At 44.7% G+C, this 12,431-nt stretch overlaps 1 protein-coding gene across 2 annotated transcripts in view; it reads right to left on the bottom strand.

Annotated features, from left to right (window-relative positions):
* Positions 1–10,955, bottom strand: part of BPGM (bisphosphoglycerate mutase) — a 280,243-nt gene extending 269,288 nt beyond the window's left edge. Inside the window, exon 1 of one of the 2 annotated variants that reach the window (XM_078673997.1) lies at positions 10,805–10,955. The gene's annotated coding sequence lies outside the window, so the exon portion shown is untranslated. Of the gene's footprint in view, positions 1–10,434; positions 10,598–10,804 lie in introns of those variants that run through there. The other variant, XM_078673996.1, reaches the window with a different exon arrangement.
* Positions 10,956–12,431: the final 1,476 nt, after the last annotated feature.

Genomic DNA, 12,431 nt, shown 5'->3' with positions numbered 1-12,431 from the left:
ATTGTATTTCAATTTTTTTTTATATCCTAGACAGTTAGGCCTGTAAAAATATAGTCTGGAAGATGTTTTCTAACTTTCTAAAAAAGGTCCCAACTAATCTAATACCATGTCTGAGGCAGAGGGTACTAGTCGGGTGCCAAACCTGGGTCCCTGGAAGAAACTTAAGTTAGCCCAACTTAAGCACCTCTGCAAAGCATGTAACCTTGCCATGGGGTCTAAAGCTTACAAGGCTCGCCTCTAAAACCTGCTTGCTGAGCAGGATAGAGCCATGACATTGGAAGAAAGTCCTAGTGATACAGAGGAGGCAAATGTCAGTAAGGATGAGGAGTCTGAGTACCCCTACTGACAGTAACTCCACTGGAAGTACTTCTGGTAGTACCCCAGATTAAGTAGGTGAGGAAAATGCAGATCTTCAAAAACTATCTAGGGGAGTAGCTCTAGAAGCTGAAATCTTAGCCATAGAAAAAGAGAGAACTGAGATGGGCCTTGGAAGCATCTCTGGTGACAGAAAAAGTTTAAATAGGGAGAAAGATTTCGCTTTTGACCCTAAAATCCCCAACGGACTTGTCCCCAAATATATAGAGGGTGATGATATCACCACATGGTTTACAGCCTTTGAGAGGGCCCTTAAGATGAGGAGACTCAGCCACAAGTATTGGGGCTCCCAACTCCGGGAGATGTTTTCAGGAAAGTGCAGAGATAGACTCCTAACTCTCAATGAGGCAGATGCGGAGTCCTTTGGCCTCATGAAAGATACCATGATAGAGGGCTCTGGACTTACCATGAAGTACAGAATTAGATTCAGGCAGACTCACAAAAAATCATGTCACACCTGTGTAGATTTTGTTGAGTTCTCAGTCAAGAAACTGGGCAGCTGGTTAAAACGTAACAAGGTGCAAGACTATATGGGCTTCATAATCTATTATGAAAGACAGTCTGATAAGTAACTGGGTTTCCGAAAAACTGCATCAGTGCCTGGTGGCCCTAAGTCCAGTCTCTCCCCAAGAATTGGGGAAAAAAGGCGGACCATTGGGTCAAGACTAGGGTGTGCAAGAAGTCTCATGGAGGGGGTTCACCAAAAGAAGGGGGTTACTAGTCCCCGAAAGAGAAAGAGTGAGCAACCTAAAGACAAAAACTAAGTTTTCTAAAGGTCCCCAAAATCCTGTTCAGGAGAGGGGGCCCTGAGACAATACATAGACCGAGGTTAGGTACCAGAGTAAGAACTGGGATCCCAAGAAGGCTTGGCACTTTAATTGCAAAGCCAGAGGGCACCGAACTGGAGAGACTGTCCCAAAAAGGCTTCCTCTAGTGCACCCGTGAATCTCCAGATGGGATCCCCGGTGTGCTCTGACTATGTCAGAGAGCACACAGAATTCACTTTAGTCTCAGATGGTAGGGTGGATGTAGCTGCCGTGGCTGTCCGACCCAGTACCCTGGAGAAATGCAGACAACAGCCTCATAATTAATGGATCAGAGAGGAAACACTGACAAATACAGGTACAAGCGTTCCCATGGTGACTGAAAAACTGATATCTTCAGAACAGTTCCTGAATGGACAAACGTATCTAGTCACCAATGATGATAACGTGACCAAGGTTCATTCCATGGCTATGGTGACCTTGGAGTGGGGAGGGGGTTACTGGCCAAAAGAGGGTGGTGGTGTCCTCTGCAATTCCTGTTGAATGCCTGCTAGGGAATAATCTTGGCTGAGGTAGAACTAAGATACCATGCTGGGAATTCCTGAATGGGTGTGCATAAAGATCTGAGCACAGAGCAAAGCCCAGGGTGAAAAAGAGGAGTTAGAGCCTGGAATAAGGGCACAATCATTAAAGAGAACAGGTACGAAGCTGGGGAAGCCAGCTTCTGAACAACCACAACCTCAGGTACCCTCTCCTCAGAGAGAAGTCATGTCAGTCCCAAAGGGAACTGAACCCAGGAAACTTAGTCCTTTCACTGCAGAGCTCCTATGCACAGTTGTATACTTGGGTCACCTTGTAGGTGGAGGCCAAGTTCAACCTTTACATCCCAAGATACAGACAATTCTGGACTGGGAAGCTCCACCAACCCAGTCTCAAGTCAGGGTATTCCTCGGCCTAACTGGGTACTACAGGAGGTTTTTGAGGAGGAATGGCACCATTCTGGGACCCCTCAGAGAACTTACCTCCAAGAAGATGCCAAAGAAGATAAACTGGACAGTGCGCTGTCAAAGGGCTTTTCACACCCTGAAAGAAGCAATGTGCTCAACACCCACTCTTAAAGCTGCAGACTATTCAAAGCAGTTTTAGTGCAGACTGATGCCTCTGAACATGGGATTGGAGCAGTCCTTTTCTAGACCAATAAAGTTGGCCATGACTAGCCTGTTGCTTTCATTACCAGAAAGGTACTCACCAGAAAAGAGTTGGAGAGCCATTGATAGGGAAGCCTTTGCTGTGAGTTGGTCCCTGAAAAAGCTGAAACCATACGTGATTGGCACTCTGAGACCATACCCGTTTGGGACTCACTTCCTTGTCCAAACCAACCACAGGCCTCTCAGGTGTCTGATGCAGATGAAAGGTGAAATCCCTAAACTGTTGAGGCAGTCCATCTCCCTACAGGGTATGGACTTTACAGTGGAGCACGAACCTGGGGCTGACCATGCCAAAGCAGATGGATTTTCTAGGCTTTTCCACTTAGATGACAAAGACTATATTGACAAAGGTTAGTCTCATTTGTGTGAGTGTTGGGGGGAGGGGGATTGAAAGCATCCCTTTTTGACATGGTCACCCCCACTTTTTGTCTGTGATCTGGTGCATGTTGGTCGAGGTGCACTGGGTTCCTGCTATCCAGGTCCCCAGTGCCAGATCTCTTTACATAAAACTGTAAAATGATTCCCTCAATTGACAACAGCTTTAGCACCCCCTGCGAGTAAGTAGTAAATGGTACCCCTGGTACTTAGGGCAAGGAAGCTAATGAGGGTCCCTAAGGGCTGCAGCATGTATTGTGCCACCCTAAGGGACCCCTCAGTACCATCATGCAAACTGCCATTGTAGGCTGCATGCCATGGTGCAGATAAAGTGAAGACGACATGGCAGACCTCCTGTGTGCCAGATCTGCAGACACTACATGCAGTATAGGCAAGTCACCCTCCACAATGCAGGCCTTACAGCTCCAAGGCAGGGTGCACTATACTACATGTGTGGACATACATGCCTGAGCAGATATGCCCCTGTGATGTCTAAGTCGATTCTTAGATATTACAAGTGAATAGGGAAGCCATTGTGAGAACATGTGCTGGACACTGGTATTTAAGAGTTCCCCATCTACATGATGGCTTCACTAAAACTAGGGATGTTTGGTATCAAACATTTTGTATTTACATAAATCCACACCAATTTCAGGGATGGATTTATTAAAACATGCACCCAGAGGGCAATTTACAGGTGTCCCCTGATAAATCTACTAACTACTAGTGTACTGGATGACTGCTGTAGACCAGCCTGCTACCACAGACAGGTTTCTCACACCCTGCAGGTGAGAGCCAGTAGAAATAAAGCCTGCTCTGGCCAGAGGTGTTGTCACCTCCTCCAAGCAGGATGGCTAAGCCATCAGCATATCAAGCAGGAGGTTCAATGGTCTCTGCCATCTTTGATATGCGACCCAAGGCAGCCCCAGAGAGGGGAAAGGCCATCCCCTGCCTTGAACCCATTTAACACTAGGACAGGTAGGAACATTAGCTAGTCAGGAGACGTATTGCCCCACATCAGGATAGTTCCACCCAGAAGGTGGACTTCCTGATGTGAACACAAAACTTAGAATTCCACCATCTTGGTTTTGACAGAATTAGGCTCTCTGGGTCAGGGTTATCCCGCACTTTCCACAAGATGTGGTCATTTAGGGGATATAGGCAACCTACAGGTATGTAGCGCCCTGTGACTCCCCTTAAAGCCCCTAAATTGAGTATTTAGGAGGTACCCTTGATGCCAGAAACTTAGATTGGACAGATCCAGAAGAAGAGGACAAAGATGAGCTGCGAAACAATGAGAATTGAAGAATGCTGTGAACTTTTAGCGCAAAATAACCCCTACCTGCCCCAGTCTCGACAATCGTGACCGAGTCACTCGTCCTGCAGACAGTCAGCCCTTCGCAAATTGCCAGAAATCTCCCTTGGACTAGAGGAGCTGCTCTCCCCTGCAGTCCGCATACACCAAAGAAGCAGAGTCTGGTTTACCGTGTTGCTGCCCCCTAACCAGCCTGAATCAGCAGTCCCCCCATGCAGAGGTACCTGTATGCATGAAGGTCAGATAGGTTCCCCCCCAATGAGTGAGAGGACACTAGGACCAACCAGAGCAACTCAGGACCAATACCCAGGGTACCCAACAAATAGCAGCAGCCAAGGCCTGTCCCCGATCTTCAGCCTGTTTCTAGGAGGCCTCCTGCTTTCAACCGGCATAGCGCGCAAAGATACCAACTCTACCAGCACCCTCGGCACCCGGACGCCCCAGGACAGGTAACGAGAAACTGCTGGTGATACTTTGGACCTTAGCCCCCTACGACCCCAAGTTCCGAAGGAGACCCTCAAAAACTGACCGTTTATAACTGTATGCCAAATATGCCTTTTCTCCCAAAGGGAAGAATTGCTGCATAAAAATGCATTTAAGTGACCTATTTACTTACCTGTGAAATTCAATATTTAAAAAAGTACTTACTTGATAATGAAGTTCTTGGTATCATAATTTACATACAAACATGAGGTTTTTTTTTATTGATCTTGGATATTTTCGAGTGTGTTTCTCGTGTATTGCCTCTGTGAGTACAACAAATGTTTAGCACTACCCTCTGATAAGCCTAAAAGGCTCACACACACTACCCCAAAAGAGAGCATTTAGTGTTACCATTTTTACTTCTGTAAACCAATAAGGGTTGCCTGGACTCTTCACACACTGTACCTTGTTATGATCCACTATATTAAGAGCCATCTTCCTACACATAGCTATGCAACAGAACCAAATGTTTGTTTTTCTAGTATACAACAAGCAGGTTCTGAGAACACAGGATCACCTCACTGATATTTAACAGCCAGGAAGTGGGACCAGAGAAATAAGCAATTAATCCTCTGTGGTCACTAGCTCGGGGGCAACTCCTCTCCCACTGGGATCAATACCTGCCTGACAGGGGGAAAACAAAGAAGGTCTCTGCCCAGGAGTCTGCGAATGTTAGCCTGTGACAGGATAGGAATATTTTAAGTTAATCAAGTTGCAGGGCACAACCCAGATAATAATCCTGCCAGAAGAACAGAATCCCTCCCCACACGCAAGCCTTTCTCCTGTTCTGGGAGCAGTTTTCACACCTCATCAAGGGGGCTATTCATCTGCCAAGTGGCAATTGGAGCTCATGCATATAGACCTCTAGAGACTTGGAGCAAGGAAAAGGTACATTTATAAAAGCACCTTTTCCAAAATATTTATTACAAATCTGAGTTAATCAGTGAATTGGGCTTGTAATAAATATTTCAATTATTCCAAGAATTTAATTTGTAGCAATTGTTACAGAAAAGTCCCTTGTATGGTAGCAGACATGACACCCTACCCTAAGTGCTCAAACTGCAGTGACATGTGGATCCTTGGTAACAATTTCTGGTCACGAGCTAACACTGAAAACGAATGTGCGCCATGACCTGAGCCCGTCTCATGGACTGTGGTCTGGTCAGGACCGGGAGGGGAGCACCAAGCACTACCCTCATAGTGGTGAAAGACTACCATCTTCACCGAGAGCGAAGCATCACAAGCATGGTGTTGGCAAATTCAATTTTTAACTAGTGATCAAGTATTATGGGCAGGCCTTTCTTGCCTGTGTCGAGGGAGGGGGGCCTACTGGCCCACTCAGATGTTACACTGCTGGGTGCTCAGTTTAACTTCGGCCTACAGCTCGGAGGATGTGGGGATAGCGCGTGCATGTGCACTGTGCTGGTATGTGCATGAGCCTATCTACGAGTGCTACAGTACATAGACAGCGCGTGAGGGTTTCTGTGCATCACGCCGGTATGCAAGAGTGCTCGTGAGTGATACAGCACATGGAGAGCTACAAGCGTGTATCTCTAAGGATACATAGCCACCTGTGAGGAGTGTGTAAAAAGTAAGGATGTCCATGCATTAGTGGATTTTCAAATAAAAATAGGTTCTTGAATAAGAGCACCCCACATGGGTACAACCAGCTTCTGTCAGGTACAGTAAACAGAAGCTCAGAATCATGACACACAAAGAATTATCTACTTCATAACACTCACGCACACAAGGAAACCTAACCAAACATTGGCAAAAAAAATGATACCCAAAACAAACAAAAAAAACTAAAAGCAGCTGCATACTATCATTATTTCTTTTACTTCACTATTTTTTTGAGCTTCCAAACCCTGCCATCCTCCAACTTGACTGCATTGCGGGAAAGTTTAATGAGTTTGAAAGGACCCATGAATTTTGAATCCCCCTTAGATATCAGGAGTTTCTTGGCTAACACTTCCTCACCCACTGAAATCTAACTTGACACCCTTGCGAACATCGTAACACATTTTGTTTCTCAACACATGTTCATTCTTTATCATTTCCTTCTTTCATTGAAGCCCATGACCCACACACATCTTTGCCCAATTTGAACCACCCAGGTGACAACAAAGTATTGGTCTTTCGCCCTCTTAACAGTTCAAAAGGAATTTCTCCAGTGGGGGTGTGCAGGGAGAATCTATGAGCCTGTAGAAAATGTAAGAGACCATGCAACCAGTTCCTACCCCCACTCATTTCCAATTTTATGCACCCTTTAATACTTGTTACATTTTTCTACTGTACCATTACCTTCTCAAGGTAATACAGTGAACATTTTGTGTGCCCAATTCCCATGTCACATGAAAACTCTTCCATCTTAGGAGACACAAACTGTGCCCAATTGTCCGACAAGACGCAGTTGGGAAACCCCTCATGACTGAAAACATTGCTCATGAACTGAACAATTCTCCACGTCTCAATGTTGCTCACAATCCCAATTTCAGCCCACCTTGAGAATTGGTCAATAAGAACAAATAGTTGGTGCCACCTTTTACATGTAATGGTCCCACAAAGTTTACAGCCACCATTTCCCACGGTTTGGATAGAAAAACCCATAGGAGGATTCCTCACCTTGTAAATATTGTCACTAGAATGACAGTCCGAACACTCTCTGATCATTCTTTCAATCAAGAGATCCATTCCTGGCTACCAATAACTAAGAGGAATCCTAGCTTCAGTCTTGCTTATTCCTTGAGGTCCTTCATGTCCTAGATCCACAATGTTCTCTCTCAAAGCCACTGGATCTACAAGTCTCAAACCCCTCTAAATGATGCCTTTGTCACACAACAATTAATCTCTTATCTTCCAGAATCCAACCACATCCTCATCTTCTTCATCTCATACTTCCAACCTTCACACATTGCTTTCTTATCACGTTGAAGAACAGTTTCACCATTGCCTGCCTTAACCAGAAACCTGCCTCTCGAGATACACAACCACTCGTAACACTGCACACCTTGACCTTGTCCACCTCATCATCACGTCTTTCCTCCACAGTAGTACTTAGTCTAGACAAACAGTCAGCAACCCTGTTCTGGGGTCCAGGAACATGGTGCACACTGTAGTTGTATCCTTGAAGTCCAACCACCCATTTACAAATTTTCATGGGTACAATCACCTTCAGGATCCAAGAGCAACTGTCAAGTACAGTAGAGAGACGCTCCGAATCATGACACAAAGAATTCTCTACCTCGTAAATAAAACACACACACACACACACACACACAAAAGCCTAAACAAACATTGGCAAATACAATAGAAGAACATTAGAAATACCACTTTGTGCATTGCAGAAGTGCCTGAGGTTTCACTGTTGGTAGCCCCAGGGCCTGCCAAAGGAGTATGTGAGGTAGAGGAACCGTCCAGACAAATGTGCGGAGTGATGTATTCCTGAGAGCTGAGTAAGACACACATACTGGAAGAAAGAAGGGTCAGACTCCTCAGTACACTTCAGCCAGGCTATGTGATTCTGAAAGAGGTAACTGGACAAAGGGGTGCAGTGGTTGGCACAATGGGTGTTGCAGCACACTGGTGAGATTTAAATTACAGGCCCTGGCTACACTCTTGTACCATAGACTAGGGACTTATAGGTAAGTTGAACCTTCAATTAGGCGTATGCCAATTTCATCATGTGCAAAGGGAGGGCCCAGGCACTTTACCACTGGTTAGCAGAGATAAAGTGTACAGAGTTATACAACCAGCAAAAAGTGTCAAGGCAAAAATCGGAGGGTATACCACTTTAAAAATTCCAACAATGAAAACCTCTTGACATTTGTCAGCTACAATGAACAAATTTCTATAGATAAAATGTTCACCCTTTTAGAAAGCCGGTCTTCGAAATTCATATCTGAGTGGAGCACGATCAAAACAATTAGACGCTGATTACGCCAATAGCCAACCATCTCATCAGTATGTTACCAATCAATCTGGCTACCGACTGACTTAAAAAAAAAAAAAGAAAGAAAAAAAATAGACAACATACTGAAGGCATTCCTATGGAAAAATAATAAACCAGTAGTAGGCATGAATAAAATACATCTTGATACACTGTACTAAACTGCATTTCTGTCCAGCTCAGGAGCATAATGGTACTCTGCTTAGTCTACCTTCCAGTCACTATGGCTTCTTTAAATAAAAATGTAAAAAACTCCAAGGAAACGTTTAGTAGCTAGCAGGTCCAACCTACTATGTTACAGGAACTGTCTACGAAGACTTTACAAACAAATAGATGACAAGGTTATGCTACCACTATGTTGGCGTTTTGCCAGGACAACATACCGCACTGGCTCAAAAGTGCTGTTCATTTATGAACTGTTTTTCTCAAAAAGTTGCAACTGATTTCGCCAACTGCCATTTTGAACATTTACTTAGACTACATTTGTTATTATTGGCACGTTGGATTTTCTATGTGTGAAGCCATCTACACCACTCAAACGTGTAATAAAAATAGAAACGATAAACGATCTTACTTCCCTTAAATAATATACTAAAGTCTTTAAACCAGGACTATTTTCACTTTGCAGGAAATTAACCCATGATAACTGCAATTTTTCCTCTCATTTTAAAAATGTACGAGTGGTCACCGTTTCTGTCCATTGCTGCAGTCACTACACTACTACGACATACTGGCTCAATCAATAAAGCACTTTTCTTCCTATAGACCGTGGGGGAAAAAGGTGAGTTCAGAGTATGTTATCCCATAACATCTTTGGCATCTGCACCGTGCATGAAACTTAATAGGCACAAAAACGGTCTGTGTAAAACACTATTATGCACACGTTTTACTTAATTTCTAGTCAAACCGACTTTATTTAGTTCACTTACTATGCTAAAACTTTGTAGAAAAATAAACGTCTGTTTTCTTAGTTTGCATCTTAAATGTGCATCCGTCATTTTAGCTGTACATACATTCGTTGAGTTCTACTGTATCGCAAATTATTGGATAAAAAAACTAAACCCCCACCATTACGAAGAGCATTCAGCAGTATAATGTGTCGTTCACTAGGTGTCAAACACGCGAAACATGACCCTTTCTTTATAGGTAGCACTGAACGGCGCACAACACACACAGTTTGGTCTATGACAGACAGATTATAGGCACTTGAACAATGGGCGATTAAGTGTTTTCAAAAGTGTCAAAAAAACAAACACAGAAGAAGGAAATTCTCCTTGAGTAAGTCGTCCCCCACCTTCTGATAAGAGCAGTCTGTTAAAATGCACATGAGCCCTAGGGAGAAATCATGCTGTTCTCTGGTACGTGTACATACACTCGCCACTCTGGAGAAGGGGAGGGTGTGGGGTGCAGTACAGCCTAAGTTAAAAAGATAGCACTGGGCTAAGAAGATAGCACTAAGCAGATCACAGGCACGACACAGTCGGCAATAGGAACATGCGGCGTACTGCACAGCATTGTAAACAGCACCCCCTCGAGGGCCATGTATTTTCATTACTCAGTCTCAGTCCCCTGTCAAAGTGTTAAAAACCTCTTATAGATTCACGCTAGGTTGTCGCCATCTACGCGCTCATTTACAATAACGCGACATATTCGCCCCTCTACAGATTAAAAACAAACACGCAGCGTCAGGTCGACGGACGTGCTCCTAACGGGCGGTCGCGCGCCCTGCTCTTCCTGCGCCAGACTGGTTAGCCCCCGTCGGTCTGCGAAGGGTAAGGGGCAGTTGCATAATATCTGGCTTGCAGTGTGACCTCCAGACGGCGCTTCGACAGCTGCTACTGTCACTAAGCAGTCCATGCTGAAGACGGAGGTACACAAACCCCGATAAACGCGTACCGGCTGCGCCCCACAGCGCAGCAGCAAGGCAGGCCTCCGGTGCCCCCCCGAACCCTGTCGGTAGCTCACCTCACCCGCTCCGGCAGCTGCCAGCGAGGCACAGGTCCCGCGCCCGCTCCTCGGTCCGGCTCCACTCTCTCCACTGGAGGATGCAGCAGCCCCAAAGCCGCCTTTTTCCTGCGCGCGCAGGTTTCCGCTGTATCAGGCAGAGTGCACGGCTAGACCAGCATTAAGCCGAGGTTCCCTCTCGTGGCACGCGGAGCATGTCATGCCGTGTTATGTGCTCTCATGTCTTTCAAAGCTCTGTGACGAATGCTGCCCGTGTATTTTTAACCGGTTTTGTCACTTAATTCGTAAAGCAGTAATATATGGCATTTCGCAGATGAAATAAAATGGCAAAATCAATTATATCATTAGGAATGGGGGAACAAAAACAAACCTTTCTGCGCTTACTCGCACCGGAAAGCGACCTGGGACTGCCAGCTTGTCCACATTTTCTTCAAACAGGGTTTAGCCCAACAGCAAGTCAAGTCGAATCTCACTATGTTTTCATCTGTTTACCAATTAAATACAGTCAGGGGCGTAACTAGACACGATATGGGGAGGGAGGAAGGGGCTGGGCTAGGGGCTTCCAGGTCAACCAGAGCAAGCGCTGCTAACACTTCAAACAATGGGGCGGAGCTATCCTCAGAACATATAGAAGAAAATACCATGATACATTGTGCTTTTTAAATATTTTGATGGAACCCTATAAGATTAAAACAAACAGGGTTTTGTAAATGTTGACATTGTTGTCTGCTCACTAACGGTGCTAAATTTAAGCCGGTGGTTTCGATGCCGGATTGTCAACACCACCACTAAGGACAGTTTGTCACATGGTGGCGCTGTTTGTTACAATTAAGAGATGAGCACAACAACAATTGTTTATTGATTCTATATACATTCAAAATGACAAATACCTGCCTCCAAAGCCATTCGTATTGCATTGGGGGCCTGGAATACTCTGTATTGTCACTCTTGTAGGAATTTGATAGTTAGTTGTTGTGTTGGTACTGTCATTGGCACTACTGGCAGGGGTAATTGGTGCTGCAAGCTGCAGAGGACTCCTGTCGAGGGCCCTGGCACCTAATTTCTCTCTCTCTTTTTTTTTTTTTTTACAAATGAAGAACTGCGTGACAGATTTTTAAAAAGGGGAATATGTGGTTTGGTATGTGGTTTGACAACTAAAAGGCAGCTTCTCCAGATTGCAATAGAAGGCACTTTAGTTCTCATATGAAACGGCTGAACTACACCAACGCTGGAAGCCAGTCGACCTAAAGAATCGGCAAAAAAATGTAGTTGCCTTTGCAACAAATCGTGGTCTAGCATGCAAAGGTTACAAAACACAAAGAATGTGTGGTTGATTGGTAATGTGCGACAAAGAGGACACCCCAACAGAAACTGAAACAGTGCCTCCTAAAAGTATATGTTATATAAAACAATAATAACAACCATGTTTTCAGTTCTGTTCTGAAGCATCCAGTACATAACGTGTCAAATTCACTGACATATCAATGTTGTTTTTAAATTCTGCAACGCGATAGATAGGATAAGGTATGTTGGAAATGCCAATTTTGTAACCTTGCCTGATATCATTCTTTACAGCCACAGGATCAGTCTCAGTGCTTAAACCAGGCCTTAAACACACCCAGCTAGCATCTAGTGACTGGTGCTCTTCAACATATTTAAAAAGTCAGAGAGCCATATCAATTTTAGTGACTGCTGACTAATGAATGATCGGCCTATAGATAGCCCTGTGGTCCAAGTTTGACTTCTTCAAAGGGGGTTTGACATCTTTCTTCCCTCCACTAGTGACAATGCCAGATGAAACCAGGTGTTGAGAATGAAGGTAAAAGCAGGTGTGACAATTCCAGAAATTTTTTTTAGAGTCCTGACTGGACATGCATCACCTGGGCCATGAAAGGTTACGAAGTTACAGCAGATAGAAAAAATGGGCAGTCTTGGTGTGTTTGGTGACCCCATATGGAGACTAATGTATTGTAGGCCATGAACCTTTTAGAATAGCA

The sequence above is a fragment of the Lissotriton helveticus genome, chromosome 1_1, assembly GCF_964261635.1.
Source record: "Lissotriton helveticus chromosome 1_1, aLisHel1.1, whole genome shotgun sequence".
NCBI classification, from domain to species: domain Eukaryota; kingdom Metazoa; phylum Chordata; class Amphibia; order Caudata; family Salamandridae; genus Lissotriton; species Lissotriton helveticus.
Note: the sequence above shows the minus strand (reverse complement) of the source record. Positions and strands in the feature narration are given on the sequence as shown.